Raw genomic sequence first — 18,308 nt, forward strand, 5'->3', positions numbered from 1 at the left:
ATGGGTCTGATGTATCAAATTACTGACCTGCGATCAGAGCATCTTTGGGCCAGCGGCTAAACCAGTCCATGGTGCACCCTGAAATGAGAGCAGGAAACTTCAAAGCTCGATTACGGAACCTCTCGCCAACTGGAGAGAAGCACAGAACCACGTGAAGGTTCTGCCTCACTCTGCTATAAAATACTCATGTAGTTTTCATTTGTGGGCAGTCGCCGTGGAAAATCTCGTTTCATGACTGGAATGAGGTCACTGGTAATCTCGTCAATCTCATCTCGAGCAAACAGATTGGAAACCTGTGGCAGAAAGAATATTTCACAGCTCATTAGATTAAACCTAGCCCTGGTTTCTTTGGGAATTTACGACAAATGTACAATCTAGACAAAATGACACACCCGTGGGGATAAAATTATTCCTTCAAGGGAGGGGAGAAGACATTTAAATGTTCTTCTCTGGATCACTTAAGGGATAGTTCACCCAAAAATACAAAGTTTATTATCGTTTATTCATACTCATGTCTTTCCCAACCTGTATGACTTTGTCATGGACCACAAAAGAAGACATTCTACAGACAGTGCTCTTTTACAGACAATGAAAGTTGTATTTTGCATATTTTCTTGTTTGATGTCAACAAAAATAGCAACTGATTGTGATTCGCCATATCTGAATATGTGTAAAACTACACATATTCAAATAAACTAATGAGATTTAATTCAAAGTTGGTTTGTTTTTCACACATTTCTATCATATGGCATCAAGAGACTTGGAATACAGCTCATGAGTCATATGACTTTATGCTACCTTGGTAGCCCCTGGTTACTGTATAGCAATGCATGGCAAAGAACAGTCTGAACAGTTTCTTCAAAACACCTACTTTTATGCTCCACAGAAGAAAGAATGTATTATGGATCTGGAATGACATGAGGCTGAATAAAGGGTCTCAGATTTTTCATTATTTAGTGAACAATTCCTTTGAGGCGATCATATTCCTTCCGAATTATTTACTGAAATTAACAAATCAGCTTAAATAAATTCTCTCCAAACCCTGTCAAGCATTTGGGGTACATTAGAGTTGGGATCTTTGAAGCGTTGATGTATTTACTTGAGTTTATCACACTTAAACAAAAGGTTTTATTTGTAATAGACCCCCTATTGTGACACAGTTTAGATATGAAGACTTTATTTGCAAAAAATATTTAACAGATTTAATTTTCAGAAATCATGTTTTTTATTGTTATATTTTTATTGTGTTTTATTGTATTAGTGTAATGTCTAACCAGCAGAAGGAGCCCTCTCCCGAGTACTGACCGTGCTCTACTTCCTCTGCACTCATTTCCTGTTTGACTGCTTTATAATCAGAGACCATACTTGAACTCATTGCGAAGTATTGCCAGTTTACCTGCCTTACCAAGCGTATTTCTGTTCTTCCAGCCTGATATTCTGTGTATGACTCTGCCTGATTCTCTGATTTACGGTTATTTGGACTTCCCCTATTGTTCTGGTTACTCGATTTGGACTGATGTTTGTGTTTGGACCCATTGCCTGCCTAATCACTCTCGCCTTCTGGAATTCCCCTGTGTATAGTGACAAATTGGACTGCTACTCTGGTTTCGACTCCTTGCCTGCCTTTCCATATCTGTTTGTGGTAACTGCCTTTAATAAACTTCCGCATGTGGATTATAACTCAGCCTCAGTGTCATTGTTACAGGCAGTTAGATGCATATTTTATTAGTTATTTTTTAACCTAATCAAAATAACCTAACTGCAGTTTGAGATTAACTGGAATGCACAGTGAAAAAACATGATTTTTGAGCATTGTTAAAAACGGAGTTATCTGTTTTTGCAAATTAACTCTTCATATCATGGCAAAATACAAGCCTGTATGGACCTTTTGTGTCAGAGAAACAACTGCACAGCCATCTTTGGAATTTTGTCTTTGAACTTCGGTTTTTGCAGTAGCTCTATAGCATCACTGTTGCAGAGTAATAAACTGGTGAAGTGGATTTAGTTAATAAATGTTACTGTGCATTGTAATGTTTGAAGCGAATGTCATAACAAATGGACCACAAAACCAGTCTTAAGTGTCAATTTTTCGAATTTTCATATATGGTTTGTTAGGATCAGACAATATTTGGCCGATCCTATTTGGCCACTATTTAAATTTCTGGAATCTGAAAAAAAAATTAATATATTGAGAAAATTGCCTTTAAAGTTGTCCAAATGAAGTTCTTAGCAATGTATATTAATAATCAAAAATTAAGTTGATATATTTATGGTAAGAAATTTACAAAATATCTTCATGGAACATGATCTCTACTTTAATATCCTAATGATTTTTGGCATAAAAGAAAAATCAATAATTTTGACCCATGAAATGTATTTTTGGCCATTGCTACAAATATACCCCAGCGACTTAAGACTCCAGGGTCACAAATGTCAGTAGACAGGGAAGATTTTAAAATGAGTGATTCATTCATAAATTCGTACAACCATACCATAATGCTGTGGAAATACATACGGAAGACAGAAGTCAAGGAGCTACATAAGATAGTTCATGCATTCATGACCTCTAGACTGGACTATTGTAATGCACTGCTAGGTGGTTGTCCTGCATATTCAATAAACAAGCTACAGATAGTCCAAAATGCAGTGGCTAGAGTTCTTACCAGGTCAAGAAAATATGATAATATTACCCCAATTTTACAGTCTCTGGACTGGCTACCTATTAAGTTCTGTATCATTTACAAAATATTATTACTTGCCTATAAGGCCCTAAATGGTTTAGCTCCTGCGTACCTAACTTGTCTTCTACCACGCTACAATCCAACCCGCTCCCTAAGGTCGCAAAACTCTGGACTCTTGGTAGTACCTAGGATAGCAAAGTCCACTAAAGGAGGTAGAGCTTTTTCACATTTGGCTCCCAAACTCTGGAATAGCCTTCCTGATAATGTTCGGGGTTCAGACACACTTTCTCTGTTTAACTCTAGATTAAAGACACATCTCTTTAGACAAGCATTCACATAATGCATCTTATAATCTTGTACTGCATTTATATCTGATCAAATGTACTTTATTATTATTCTTTAGCTTGGGTTGAACAAATCATTTTTGCTGAGATGGAACAGCAGCTATGCTAATTATGTCTCTATTTGTTTCTGCCACAGGATTAACATCCCATGGTAACTAGGAATTACAGAAGCTTCAGTCTGGATCCAACCCTTAAATGATCTGAGATGACCGAACACCTGAGAAAAGATAATGCCAACCCCTCAGAGGATGCCAAAGCTCAGACAACATACAGAATTACCAAATTTTGCCATAAGTTAAATATATTAAGGTTCTGCAATATATAAATATATTGTGGAAACTTAATTTCCTGTAGAGCTGCTTTGCAACGATTTGTATCGTAAAAAGCGTTATACAAATAAACTTGAACTTGAACATAAGGTCTATAACTAAGCATACAATATGGTTAAAAAATCTATAACTAAGAAGTACTTCTATATTGTGTTTTGCCAGTTTAATACTTTCTTCTCTTTAAAAATCATTTTATTAGCAGGAAAATGTTGGATGTGATTTTAGTGTGCACCTTTTACTTACAGCAGCACTCAAGATGGCATGGAACTGAAAAGTATTTGTTATTCCAGTATGATTTGAGTACACTGCCCTCCAAAAGTTTGGATACGCCCTAGAAAAGTGGGGTTTTGGACAATATTGGCATGAATCCTTTTTAATTTGTGATAATTTTGCAATGAAAAGGGACAACACAAACTACAAAAACATATTTTATTACGTAAACAGTTTATACATAGAATTTTTTGTTTTTTTCCGATTCATCAAAATATCCACCATTAGCAGGTATTACAGCTCTGCATAATCTGGGCATCCGAGCTGTCAGTTTATTCAAACATTGACTTTGAATTGGCAATCAATTGTTGAAGCTACAGTATTAAGGTGTGCCGACCCAAAAATCTTTTAAAAACCTGGGCCAAGTTTAAACCAGTAACCAGGCATCACAGCTGGCAAAGGGGCATGTCTGACTTTGACATGTATATATTGACATTATTATGTTTTATTGCTGGTCTTCAATGATAATGTCAAGTTAATTTAATGTATTTGCACCAAAGAATGATAAGGATTTATGCTGATATTGTCCAAAACCACACTTTACCAGGGGTGTTTTCAAACTTTTGGAGGGCAGTGTATGTTCCAAGGAGTATTTTGTGGTCATCAATGGAAGTTTTTTGACATGTTAACATAGCCAGTGTCACACATTTGCTCATTTGATTAGAGACCTAGAAATAGTGTAATATCTTATTTCTTTTTTTTTCAGTTTAGACCATATTGTTTCTTAGTTCTAAATATTCAGAAACACTCAGGCCCGGTTTCATAGACAGGGTTTAGCCTAAACCAGGATTAGGCCATAGTTCAATTAGGACATTTAAGTAATTTTTATAAACATACCTTAGAAAAAAGCATTACTGGTGTGCATCTTAAGACTAAACAAAGGCACTGACATGTTTTAAGATCAGTTATTGCAACTTTCTTTAGCTCAGATTTACATTTTAGTCTAGGATTAGTCTTAAGCCTTGTCTGTGAAACCAGGGGAAAACAGTTTATTTACAGGTTTTAAATTACATTTTGAATCCCAGATTGTAAATGTTGTCTGATACTGGTGGGCCTCACTGACAATGCTATTATATTAGACTATGCTACAACAGTCTGTCAGTAGACAAAAAAGCTCTCAGAAAGACTACAAATGGATTAGTGGACGACTGGAACAAGGCAATATATTTCACTTAAGTTTGGCTACACCGGCCTCTCTCTCAGTCTTACAGAAATACAGCAAATTACCATGAGATAAAAATCCTGGAGTCTGTCTCGTCATGTCCTCTAAAGACTAATCTTGCTGTTCTGCTCTCTTTTCACAATCTTGGATAATAACTTGCACTAAACTCCATTTGTTATTGCCTCTTGTCTTCCACATCGACACACCAGTCTCGCCTCATCAGTTTCTCAACTAAACCCTGAGATCCTCAGTATAACTGAGAGCTTGTGCGTTTCATTAATATTCTTGAGCAGGGCCATCTCTCCCCAGGTCCTTGAGTGCTCTTCTCCTGTGCAGTCAATTCTCTTTATGTACTTAACAGCATGATTAATAAAATAACAACCTTCACCAAACCCGGCTGACCAAAAACCTTTCTAAGACTTTATGACAGCTTAAAAACCCTGCAGTTTAAATGATAGCCAATTATTCTCAAACCCATTTATTTATTCAGGGATGGTGAGAAAGACACATTGGAACATAGAGTTAATTAAAAATATTTAGTTATTTGTAAAGCTTTTTATTTTTCCTGGTACTTATTCTCTGACTGTCTTCCCTGTGGCTACCTACTCTCTCTCTTCCTCTTTCTTGTAGGCCCACATGGAATCTTTTCACACAGATCTCTGCATAATTTGTTGATTTCCACAGAATTTGTCTTTCATAACATATACCCTTTGAGTTTTTTGTTTATTAAATATTATGCAAATTTGATAGTTTTTCCCCCTACCATAATAACAATACAATAATAATGTTAATCACATCTTAACCCCCGGATCCCCCCAATACAGTAAAACTGCACATTTTAGAGTGGCCTTTTATTGTGGCCAGCCTAAGGCACACCTGTGCAATAATCATGCTGTCTAATCAGCATCTTGATATGCCACACCTGTGGAGTGGCATAGGAGAAGTTCTCACTAACACAGATTTAGACAGATTTGTGAACAATATTTGAGCAAAATAGGCCTTTTGTGTACAAAAGTCTTAGCTCATGAAAAATGGGGGCAAAAACAAAAGTGTTGCATTTATAATTTTGTTCAGTGTATAAAGCACATATTCTGCATGAGCATATTGTACATCCCTAATCCTACCCAAAACCTAAACTTAACATCTACTTTACGGTCACACTTTATATTAGGTGGCCTTAACTACTATGTACTTACATCAAAAGATAAGTACAATGTACTTATTGTGGTCATATTGTATTGCAAAACACTTATGCTGCTATTGAGGTGGGATACGGGTAAGGTTAGGGACAGGTTTGGTGGTATGGGTAGGTTTAAGGGTGGGATAAGGTGTAAGGGATGGCTCAACAGTGTAATTATAAATGTAATTAAAGATGTAACTACATATAGGTATTTTTAAAAATATAAGTACAATGTAATATCATGTATGTACACAATAAGTGCATTGTATCAAATGGTATAATTTAAATGTAAGTACATAGTAGTTAAGGCCACCTAATATAAAGTGGGACCTACTTTACTACTTAACTATTAATAAGCAGCAAATTGAGTTTATTGAGGCAAAAGTCATAGTTAATGATGAGAATTGGACCTTAAAATTAAAAAGTGTGACCATTATTATTATTATTATTAATAAGAAATTGTAAGATTAAGCTTAGTCAGGACAAGAGCCATCTTGGAATATTTTACTCATGTGCCCTGTCTCTTTCAATACATGTAATTCTAAATAAACAGTTTGTCTATCCAACTTATCCCTCTTTCCACCTTCAGCTGTGCAGAAGTGCAGTGTTCTCCTCTGATGTGCGGTCATGTTAATGCAACACCTCCTCAATGCTGCTCTGTTAGTTTCAGTGTGATGGATGAAATCCACAACAAGGAGTGCAGCCAATGCTCTCTGGCAGGTGTCACATTCCAGTACGCAGAGCTGCCATTTTTTTCCCTCTTTGACAAACCCATCTGTCTCTCTAATATGAAGCAATGCATCTTGTGCCTCGCAGATCCCATTTATTTGTGTCATTACTACACAGAATGAGCTCTGTAATTTGTCAGAGGGCAGGGTGACCCATTCCCTTTGTTTATTTTCATTATGGCGCCTCGGGAATTCTGACTTATTTGTAGTGAAATAAAGGTTGAGTTATTAGGGGGACATACATTATAACCTTGGGAAACATCATGAAACGGCTCAGAATGGATGCTGTGGGGGAGGGTGCTTCTATAAGCATGATGTCAGAATGGTTGTCTGACCTCTCCTGATGAAAGGACGTTGTTCATGTACTCCAGGAAGGATTCATCCTTGATCTCGTTGTCAGTGAAAATAAAGCTGATGCCTTTGCCCTGTTGTCCGGCAGTTTTGTACAATCCCTTCTGGTCTTCCATCAGGTTGAGGGTGTTGTAGGAACTAAAAACACAGCATGCAAAACAGCAGTCTTTATTCCTCTGGCAGGGGGTTGATAAAAAGCTATTAATTCATTCATTAAATTTTTTTTTTTTAAATAAAGTGCCTTTAAGAATGTCCTTTTAATTCCTGCAAGTTTTTTTTCTTTTAGCAAGTGCTTTGTGTATAGCGAGAAAGTAAACAAAACTGACATGTTGCCTTTTTACAACACTGTACTAAACAAAGATGGTATTGGGTGTAAAAAGACACCCTGGATGCAGAGAATTGTGAGCAGCTTGTGTTTTGAGGGCAACAATGTGAAATCTGTCTGTTTTCTCTGAGGACTCTCACATCTAGTCTGAGATCAACACCAGATTCATTCATATCATTTTCAAATATAAGTGGCAATGAAAAACACCAAATGTGAGTCAAACTGCCAAAGGCTTCCTACTATCATTACAAACACAAACAAAGAAAAGTGCTGTGGAATTACAGGTGGCGACAGGCAAAAATATTCCATTCCACAATCAGAAAACTATTCCCTCCAAACAGAGTCAGAAATAAGCCAATATAAAAAAATAGAATCAGATTGACAGATGGCTCCCTGTTTTTTTTCTACAGACTTTAATGATTAGCGGATATTTCCACTTTCATTTTTACCACTGAATTATCAATTGAATTTGAAGACGGGTCTGAATTGAAAATGTCCATTTGCACAGTTGATTGGATATATTATGTTCTTTCCTCTTAATAGTCTGCAACAGCAGAGCTGAATTGGAAAGTGAAGGCCAGGGCACTCTTATACACAGATACCATCTACTGGAGCACAACTAAACTGCATTACACCAGAAAAACTGCTTTTTAATTTATATTTCATTAGAAAAATCAACGATAGGGGGAATGGTCAAAAAAAGTTGCAAACTGGATACAAACTAGTGTCAATCACATGAATGGTGTGCCATGATTCAGAGCAACAGTAAAAAAAAAAGAAAGCAAACAATGGCATAAATCCATGTCTATGGTTTGCTCAATCAGTAGTATTGGTATTATTTTAATAAGCTACTATATTTGTGAAGGTGACTCACCGGGGGAGTGTAATCTGGAAAGTCTTGTAGCCAGCGATGAAAGATGCTAGTCTTGTCAGACTGTTTTCCAGAACCCCCTACACCGACCAGTAGGGCATTTCCCCGAGGGGTTCTGATGATCCGAGAAATCTGGGGAAAGAGTGTGCAAGAGAGCAAAGAGGGAGAGACAGATGCCACATCATTACCATGCAAAACGTTTATACACACACTTTACATAAAGAAACTCAGAGCACTTATTTGTACTCTTCTCTAAAGTAGGACATGCGTGGGTCCTGTAATCAGCATGGAAGGTAAATTGGAATCATCTAAATTTCTTGTGAGCATTACATTTCTTTCTCTCTTTCATGCTAGAAGGATGCTAATATCTTATAGCAAGGTTATTTTTTTCAGTAGACAGATTAATTAAAAAATTATAACGTGCAGAATTATCAAACTGACCAGCGTTCGGCCCTCATGATAACATGCTGTCAATACAGAGATATAAGAAGCATCAGTATTGTATAAGATACTCAGTGTACCTTAACCAGATGAATCATGGCATCCCTAAAGAAGACCATATCCATGCCTGCTCCTCTGATGCTCTCATTATAATGACTCAAAAACATGTTCAGCCTCTCCATTAGACTATCAAAGGATTTGATGGGCTCATATACTTTTGGCATGTCGAAATCAGTTTCCTCTGGCTCTTCACCTGTATATAACACAACACGTCAGTCCTAGATATTTCATTTCAATTCAGAAGAGAAGCTGCCAATGTCAAGAAATGTATTTCTTGTATAAAATGAAAATGAACAATTTAAAAATTTTGTCAAAAAATCTAATTTAATTTTTTTTTAATATATTTGGCACACATACACATACATATATATATACACACACATATATATTGGTGCTGTCAAATGATTAATAGTGATTAATCGCATCCAAAATAAAAGTTTTTGTTTACATAATATATGAGTGTGTACTGTGTATATTTATTATGTATATATAAATACAAACACATGCATGTATATATTTAAGAGAAATATGCTGTTTATATATGAAATATATTCTTATATAATATAAAATATACTCATATAAATGTATAATGTACATATTTTCAAAACATATACTGTATGTGTCTGTATTAATATATACGTAATAAATAAACACAGTACACCTACATGTACATGTATGTAAACAAAAACTTTTTTTTTTTCTTTTTTTTTTGTATTTGTTTCTGATTATTACCTGTGGCCTCAGGTGCATCTCTGAGAAAGTCCACAAAGTAGGAATCCACCCCAAGATCCACCACCATTCGTTTTTCTTCTCCAAGACCTTCTTCCACTATAGCTTGGCCAGCGTGTAGTCAAACCAGACCACATCCTCTGGGGCAGTAAACCGGTCAGCAATCACACGTTTGCATTCATGCTTCCACAGCCGCAGTAATACCTGGACCAATATATTATACATTATATTATATATATTATAATTTTTTTCTGTTTAACCAATGTATGTAGGGTTTCATTGAAAGAGTACTGGAACCAAAAATTCTTGACATTTGTTTACATTCACATTTTATTCCATTAATAGTTAATCTGAACATATGTGTTGTTAGTAACTGTATTCATACTAAAAATATAAGAGTGATAAGAGTGAATAAACTGAATGTGGTAATACTAAAAGTAGAATCATTATTGAAATTAAGGAATCTGTTAAGGAATCGGAATCATGCAAGGATGGATGGATGGCAATTAAAGTAATTAAATTCTTTAGAATATGTGTGTTAAATTGCTTAATATGGTGTAATAACTGTAATTATGTCGTTTTATTCAGATTGTTCACTGTGTGTCTGAATAAGAGCAGAAATACAGTTCCACTCACATCTGACGAGCTGATGACCTCTGCAGTCACGCTGAGCATTCCCTGCCAGATGCGGGAGAGGTCACGCAGGTTAAAAATGTAGTGGAAGTTGGCAGGAGTGGGAAGCATTTTAACCTTTGTCAATTGCCATAGTCTTCGGGTCAGTGGAACAAGCCTGACCTCTGTATTGCGTACTTCTTCTGAAAATCCCCGATGGGAACAGTAATGACCGGAGCCTATCACGCCTTGGAGCACAAAAAGATACATACGGCATGTGAAAGTGAATGAGAAAGGATTGCGTTTAGCAGACAGGAAATTCACAAAAGTGAAGGACAGAATGAGCAAATGTGGCCTTTATGAATGACAGAATACTGAGCTGAATAAGAATGACAATAATTTACACAAATTACAATATTATACACATATCGAGATTGCAGGTTAACCAGCATGTGAGCATGAAATATAATTTCAAAAATGGTCAGTATAAAGATGCAGACCTTCAAGCAGAGAGAGAACCACTAATAGCAACCCGTAGTCAGAATCAATATGCAATTACAAAATCAGTTCTGCTTAAGCAAAGCTGTTGACAACCTTGACCAAATTAAATGAGATGTGATAAATCATATTTCTCTGAGCCAAGCCAAGAAGCATGTTCCACATACTTCTTTTGTTTTTCTGCCTTTTATAACATATTCAAATGCTAAATAGATCATTTGATGCATTCTTTTAAAATATGTCTGCCACCTGCCATCAAACCAGCTGTGAAAATTCACCAAACAATGGTAAAATTATGAAAATTTAAAACATACTTTATGCATGCCCTATAGCTCTATAGTTAAAGAACTGCAAATATTAGAAGGAAACAATGACACAACCACAAAGAGAAAAATACTGCCATATTTAGAATAACTGTGCAGTGTGCTTAATAGTGATGCATAAAGACTGCCTGTGATTGCATGTGTGTTACAATTTTGACAGAAAGGGGTGAAACAATTGTGCCCCAAATCTGACCTTCAGATATTTAGCTTTTTTTTTAACTATAATCCTAGAGTAATGGATTTTTAGTGTTTTGCAAATGGCAGACAATGATACTAACCAAAGATCTTGTCTATGGAGGCATTGGAAGGAAGAGTACAGTTGAAAATAGAAAACTGTCTCTTCAGTCTCTTCAGTGTCATTTCGTCCCCCTCCAGGGTGGATCATAGCCGCCAAGGATTGGATATCCACAATGTTGGCGAACTCTCCTGGTTTCTCCAGGTTAAAGAAGCCATTTTGCTCCATCAGCTGCCGAACTATCTCATTGGTGACCTGTGAAGAAAGTAAATGGATTCTGTGAATATGTTTCTTTGTTCAAACTTTGCAAACAGAGTCCACATTGTGAGATTAAATGTTTTAGCACAAATGAATTATGTAAATCAAGCATTTTCATTTATAATCACAATTTATTATGTCATAATTTGATAAATGACTGCAGACATGTCTGAGAGAAAATGTACACAACTGTCTCCTTTAAACCAAATAATGTCTACCACCTGCATTGCACGGGGGAAATACATATAGAAATTCTACATAAATTGTACAAGGCAAATATTGCTGTATTTTGGGAATAATAAACCTAATTCCAATAGAAACAAGGATATTTGCACTGAATTGCTACACATTATTTCATATTAATTCTGTATGTCTGTAATAGAGATAGAGCTTTGGGGGAAAATGTATTTTGGTGGTTAGTGAATAGGATGCAGGTGTTCATCTTGAAACTGTTTAATGGATGAATTAATAAATGAATGAGGTATTTATATAACACTTTATTGTACATTTCTGTACATTCACCTGTGCTTCTTGGGAATGAAACTTTACCAAATAAAAAAGTACAAACATACAAATAGTGGTTGTTACATCGTGCAGTTAAAAGCAACTATTTAGGCAGCTTTATCGTATGCAATTTCTTACCTGGTCACCCCACTCATTGATCACAGGCATATTGATGTCATCAATAAAGATGGACATTTTCTTCCCTGCCGGAGGGCCGTAAGTGGTTCCCATTCGTTTATCTACATAACTCTCCACAGAACGCTAAAAAGTCCCAGACACCAAAACAATCATATACACATGAAGATTACTCACAAACACATCCAACAGCTGTTCATAAATTAGGAAGCACAGATGAGATTTGGATCAATAACACGATAGTCAATAATGAAGCAGGGAATGTGATGGAACCATTAGCCAGGCTGAATAACCCTTAACATCTGAGCCTGGGTAATGCTATGCACACTAATGCTTTCAGGTCCTGTTGGGTTTCTTGGTGTTAGATTTTGCCAAAAGACAACACTTTCTATTAAACCTGTAAATACAATGTAATGCTGTGAGTTTACACATATATTTCACACTACCATTCAAAATTGTGGTCGTTAAGGTTTTTTTGGTCCCACTTTATATTAAGTGGCCTTAACGACTATGTACTTACATTTAAATTAATGATGTCGTACAATGCACTTATTGTGTACATACATGTTTTTACATTGTACTTATATTTTAAAAATACCTGCATGTAATTACATCTGTAATTAATTTCTGTAATTACATTTATAATTACACTGTTGACCCATCCCTTACACCTTAACCTACCCTTAAACCTACCCATACCACCAAACCTGTCCCTAATCTTACCCGTATCCCACCTCAATAGCAGCACAAGTGTTTTGCAATACAATATGAACACAGTAATTACATTGTACTTATTTTTCGATTTAAGTACATAGTCGTTAAGGACACTTAATATAAAATGGGACGTTCTTTTTTTTTTTCTTTTTTTTGTGTGTGCTTTTGGGCTGCATTTATTTGATCAAAATACAGTAAATATTATGAAATATTATATATACACAATCCAAAATAACAATACTGTAAATATACAATTCAAAATAACTGTTTTCTATTTAAATATATTTAAAAAATAGCCTGAACTTTCAGCCACCATTAATCCAGTCAGTGTCACATGATCCTTCAGAAATATTTCTAATATACTGTAAACAGTGATAACCTGCAACTGTTATTTCTTGTAGCTATTTCTACCCGATTTAACCCATACAATTTAGTAAAAACCAGTTAGACCATTTTAAGTTAACATTTAGTGTTTTTGTTTCTGTCAGCTTATGCTAAATTTGTGCTCAAGTTTGCTATGCAGTGTATGCTAAATTGGTGCTGCTGATAAAAGACAAAGACAGCAAAATACTGAACATGTTTTCGGGGGAAAACATTGTTTTTATGTACCTGAAACATAAGAGGTGTGGTGGCAGAAGAGAAGTTGAGACTCTTGGCAGTGTGGGATTCTGGGTCATATTTAGACAAGTAGCCTTTGATGATGACGGTTTTGGCAGTGCCCTGCTCTCCTATCAAAAGCACAGCCTAAAACACATGAAGAAAACATGAGTAGAGTCCAGAGAGGGCGACCATCTGTCCTTGTGTACAGCTAATCATAGTGCTGGCAGCACAGGAAAGGTCTTGATGACAAACAAAGTAGCTGTCCATTTAAACAAGCCTCACTCAGAGAAATCAATAATGCAGGGTCTCATTGTTGAGAACCTACACTTTATAATGCTTTTATAAGATCCAGAGGCTTTTATAATATGATCTACAATTGCAGTCCAATTCTCAAAAACACAAATAACCCTAGTCCACCAAAATGTTCATATGTCAGAGCTGGTGCTAACGGGTGTTGGGAACTATGTATTCTAACAAACATAGCACATTGCAGTATTTTAATTCTAGTTTTGAAAACATATTTTAACATCCAAAGTAATTGAATCAGCATCTTTATCTTATTATATGCTCCCAATTGTACATACCGTAACACATTGCTTGTCACCATTTCTTGACAATATGAAATATGTAACAGGCAGATAAATGCGACATGCGAGCTTTATCAGTATACACAAAATAATGAATGTGTCAGTGCTCTGACAGCAAAGGTTCCCTTTGCATGAGTTTCAGAATGCAATCTCAAGTAAAAACTTGCTGTAACTCAAATTCGGCATGTTGCGTATCTCTCTCTCTTTCAACTAGCATCACTGCTGCATATCTATGTTTTTAAATAGTTTGATTCAAATTCAAATTTTATTTGTCACATACATATACATGATGCACCCAATTTTGAATGTTAAACAAAAGCAATATTGAATGTAATAGCAGATAATAGCTTCAGGACCAAGATGGCGCCGAGCATGGCAGCCGTGTTGCGAGCTCCAAGAAAACTCTGCAGTTTTTCTTATGTTTCTTATGTTTTATTTGTTATTTTGCTGTTTCACCTGTTAGATGTTGTCAGTATAACTGTCTACGATAGACACACGCTTTTAAACATTGGTTCCTTCGTCGCGCAACGCAAACCGGACTTTGAGTTCCTGAACGCCGGCGCCTTGTTTACAGACACCGCATCAGAGCCCTTTGTCTGGGCCGCACGATCGCGACCGAGGAAACGCCGCCGGAAAAGGGGGAAGAGAGCCGGCGTCCTTGTCAGACTCAGACGCCGTCCCCTCCGACCTCCTCTCCCAACTATTTTGTTGGCTAATGTTCAGTCACTGGACAACAAACTCTGTGAACTGCGGGCACGCATCTCATACCAACGGGAAACAAGGGACTGCTGCATTATTTGCCTCACAGAAACCTGGATGTCTGCAGTGGTTCCAGACTCAGCCATCGAGCTTACGGGGTTCTCCGTGCACCGCTCGGACAGAACGAAAGAGCTCACAGGGAAAAGCAGAGGCGGGGGCGTCTGTTTCTTTATCAACAACTCGTGGTGTGATGAAAGGAACCTACACTCTATTAAATCCTCCTGGTCCCCTGATCTGGAATTTCATATGCTTCTGTGTCGACCATTCTGGCTACCGAGGGAATTTACAGCGATCATAATCACAGCTGTTTACATTCCCCCTCAAGCCAACACAGACCAGGCACTCAAGGAACTGTATGGGAATATAAGCGAGCAGGAAACCGCGTACCCAGACGCGGCGTTTATTGTTACGGGGGACTTCAACAAAGCCAACTTCAGAACAATAGCTCCAAAATACTTTCAACACATCACCATCAACACGCGTGGTGATCGTGTACTTGATCACTGCTACTCTCCATTCCGGGACGCCTACAAATCGCTCCCCCGCCCACCTTTCGGCAAATCGGATCACTCTTCCGTTCTGCTCCTGCCTGCTTATAGGCAGAAACTGAAACGAGAAGCACCAGCCCTCAGGACAATTCAATGCTGGTCGGACCAATCAGACGCTATACTACAGGACTGTTTTGATCACGTGGACTGGGACATGTTCCGGGCAGCGTCTGATGACGACATAGAGGCGTACTCAGATACTGTAACGTGTTTCATCAGGAAGTGTGTAGAGGATGTAGTACCGACAAAAACAATCCGCATCTACCCCAACCAAAAACCGTGGATTAACAGCGATGTCCGAGCAGCCTTGTCAGCGCGGACATCTGCCTTTAAATCCGGAAACTCTGACGATCACAAACAAGCCAGTTACGATCTCAGGAAATCAATCAAAGCTGCCAAACGACAATACAAAAACAAAGTTGAAGAACAATTCAAATCCAACAACGCAAGAAGCATGTGGCAGGGTATCAATAACATCACAGATTTCAGAGGGAATAAACCAGCTACTGTGAACATTGCCGCCTCTGTACCGGACGAACTTAATCAGTTTTATGCTCGTTTCGAGGCTCACAACACCGCCCACACAGAGCGCGCTCCCGCGGCTGTAGCAGAAGAGGCGAGCGCACTTTCCTTTTCTGTCGCAGATGTAACCCGATCCTTCCGACGGGTGAACATCCGCAAGGCTGTGGGTCCCGATGGCATCCCAGGCCGTGTGCTCCGAGCATGCGCATTCCAACTGGCCGGGGTTTTCACAGACATTTTTAACCTTTCCCTCTCTCTGTCTGTGGTTCCCGCATGCTTCAAAAAATCCACCATTGTGCCCATTCCAAAGAAAAATAAAATCACATGCTTGAATGACTGGAGGCCCATTGCTCTGACACCCATCTTCAGCAAGTGCTTTGAGAAACTCATCAGAGACTACATCTGCTCTGTGCTGCCTGACTCACTGGATCCCCTACAATTTGCATATCGCAGAAACCGTTCCACAGACGATGCTATTGCCTTCACCCTGCACACTGCTCTCTCCCACCTGGAAAATAAGAACACCTATGTGAGAATGCTGTTTGTGGACTACAGCTCAGCATTCAATACTATAGTGCCTGCCACACTGGTTGAGAAGCTCCAGACTCTGGGACTAAACGGATCTCTGTGCAGCTGGATCCTGGACTTCCTGACAGGCAGATGTCAGGTGGTCAGAATGGGCAACAACACTTCATCCCCGCTGACCCTCAACACTGGTGCTCCTCAGGGCTGCGTCCTCAGCCCACTCCTGTACTCCCTGTACACACATGACTGTACAGCAACACACAGCTCCAACGTCATCGTCAAATATGCTGACGACACAACGGTGATAGGCCTGATCACTGACAACGATGAGACGGCCTACAGAGAGGAGGTGAGAACCCTGACTAAATGGTGTCAAGAGAACCACCTCTCACTCAACATCGACAAGACCAAGGAGCTGGTGGTGGATTTCAGGAGACAGAGCAGAGAACACACACCCATCACCATCGACATGACACCTGTGGAGCGAGTAAACAGCTTCAAATTCCTCGGTGTTCACATCACTGAGGATCTCACATGGTCCGCTCACACAGATGCAGTGCTGAAGAAGACACACCAACGCCTCTTCTTCCTGAGACGGCTGAGGAAGTTTGGAATGAGCCCCAGCATCCTCAGATCATTCTACACCTGCACTGTGGAGAGCATCCTGACCGGCTGCATCACCGCCTGGTTTGGAAACAGCACTGCTGGCAACCGCAAAGCTCTGCAAAGGGTCGTGCGAACTGCCCGTCACATTGTTGGAGGTGAGCTTCCCTCCCTCCAGGACATCTACACCAGGCGGTGTATAAAGAAAGCCCGGAGGATCATCAATGACTCCAGCCACCCGTCCCACAGACTGCTCTCTCTGCTGCCCTCAGGAAGACGTCTCCGCAGCATCCGATCCCGCACTAGCCGACTGAGGGATAGCTTTTTTCCTCAGGCTATCAGGCTAATGAACAGTCGAAATTAATACACCCTACAGCACACTCCCACTTTACAATATACCACGCACTGCACTTTAATTCCATACAGTTCAAACTGGACTACCAGTACACTACTGCACAAATACAACAATCTTTTTGCCAGCACTGGATACCATCCAATGCACATCCATGACATTTGCACATCCGGTTATATATAATCTGCTGCATCTTCGCATATTACTGTGTGTATATAACGTAGAATGTGTACTACATACTGTGTATAATGTGTATCGGTAACTGTATGTCTGTCTAATAGTACACTGTGTGTACTGAGTATATGTATGTGTATATTACACATTGTCATCTGTATAAGTCTGTACGTATGTATGGTAATGTCTATATGTAAATTGTTTCTGCAGTGTCTGGAGCACGCTCTCAAGAATTTCACTCACGAAGGCACATGTGCTGTGGTGATGTGACAATAAAAGTGATTTGATTTGATTTGATTTGAGATAGTGTAACGAGGAGTCAGTGACATTAGGATCCATGTGCAGCTTTATTAAAACAGAATGCATATCAAACAGGCAGAGTGTTTATTAAAACAGCTGACATGCAAGTCAATCACGGGCTTCAAACACAACGTAGATAAGGCAAAATCAAAGTCAGAGTTCAGGCTAGAGATCAGGGCAGGCGGCAAACACACAGGATAATCAAATGACAAGGCAGATTGAATCAGAATAGGCAGGCGGCAGATAATCAGAGTCCAGTAAACAGTCCCGGTCATACATGGGGAAATCACACACGGAATAAACGCTCGGAAATGTTTGCATGGCAAGACAAGACTTCGCAATGAGGAAGCTGGGAGAACAGTTTAAGTAGTTGAGAGTCAATGGGAAACACCTGTGAGTGAAATCAGCCACAGGTACGGGGCATGTGGGAAATGAAGTTCAATGATGGTTAGTACTCAGGTGACGGTGCCCTCTGGTGGTGAGCGGAGGGAGCCACAGAGGCTGAATTCGTGACAGATAGGGACAATTATCCATGCATAATGAATACATTATGGACCTTTTCCTCGCATAGTTTTATCATTTATTCTG

The 18,308-nt window shown here is 38.6% G+C and overlaps 1 pseudogene across 1 annotated transcript in view; it reads right to left on the reverse strand.

The window, feature by feature from the left end:
* The window catches only part of LOC306887265 (dynein axonemal heavy chain 5-like), a 106,637-nt pseudogene that overhangs the window by 53,366 nt on the left and 34,963 nt on the right, over positions 1–18,308 (reverse strand). Inside the window, exons 35-43 of the transcript in view lie at positions 13,360–13,494; positions 12,040–12,162; positions 11,183–11,394; positions 10,108–10,331; positions 9,475–9,675; positions 8,763–8,935; positions 8,245–8,373; positions 7,030–7,183; positions 28–293 (exon numbers count right to left, since the gene is read on the reverse strand). The product of the transcript in view is annotated as a dynein axonemal heavy chain 5-like (transcript). The remainder of the gene's footprint in view (positions 1–27; positions 294–7,029; positions 7,184–8,244; positions 8,374–8,762; positions 8,936–9,474; positions 9,676–10,107; positions 10,332–11,182; positions 11,395–12,039; positions 12,163–13,359; positions 13,495–18,308) is intronic.

Source organism: Barbus barbus, assembly GCF_936440315.1.
Source record: "Barbus barbus genome assembly, chromosome: 21".
Taxonomy (NCBI): Eukaryota; Metazoa; Chordata; class Actinopteri; order Cypriniformes; family Cyprinidae; genus Barbus; species Barbus barbus.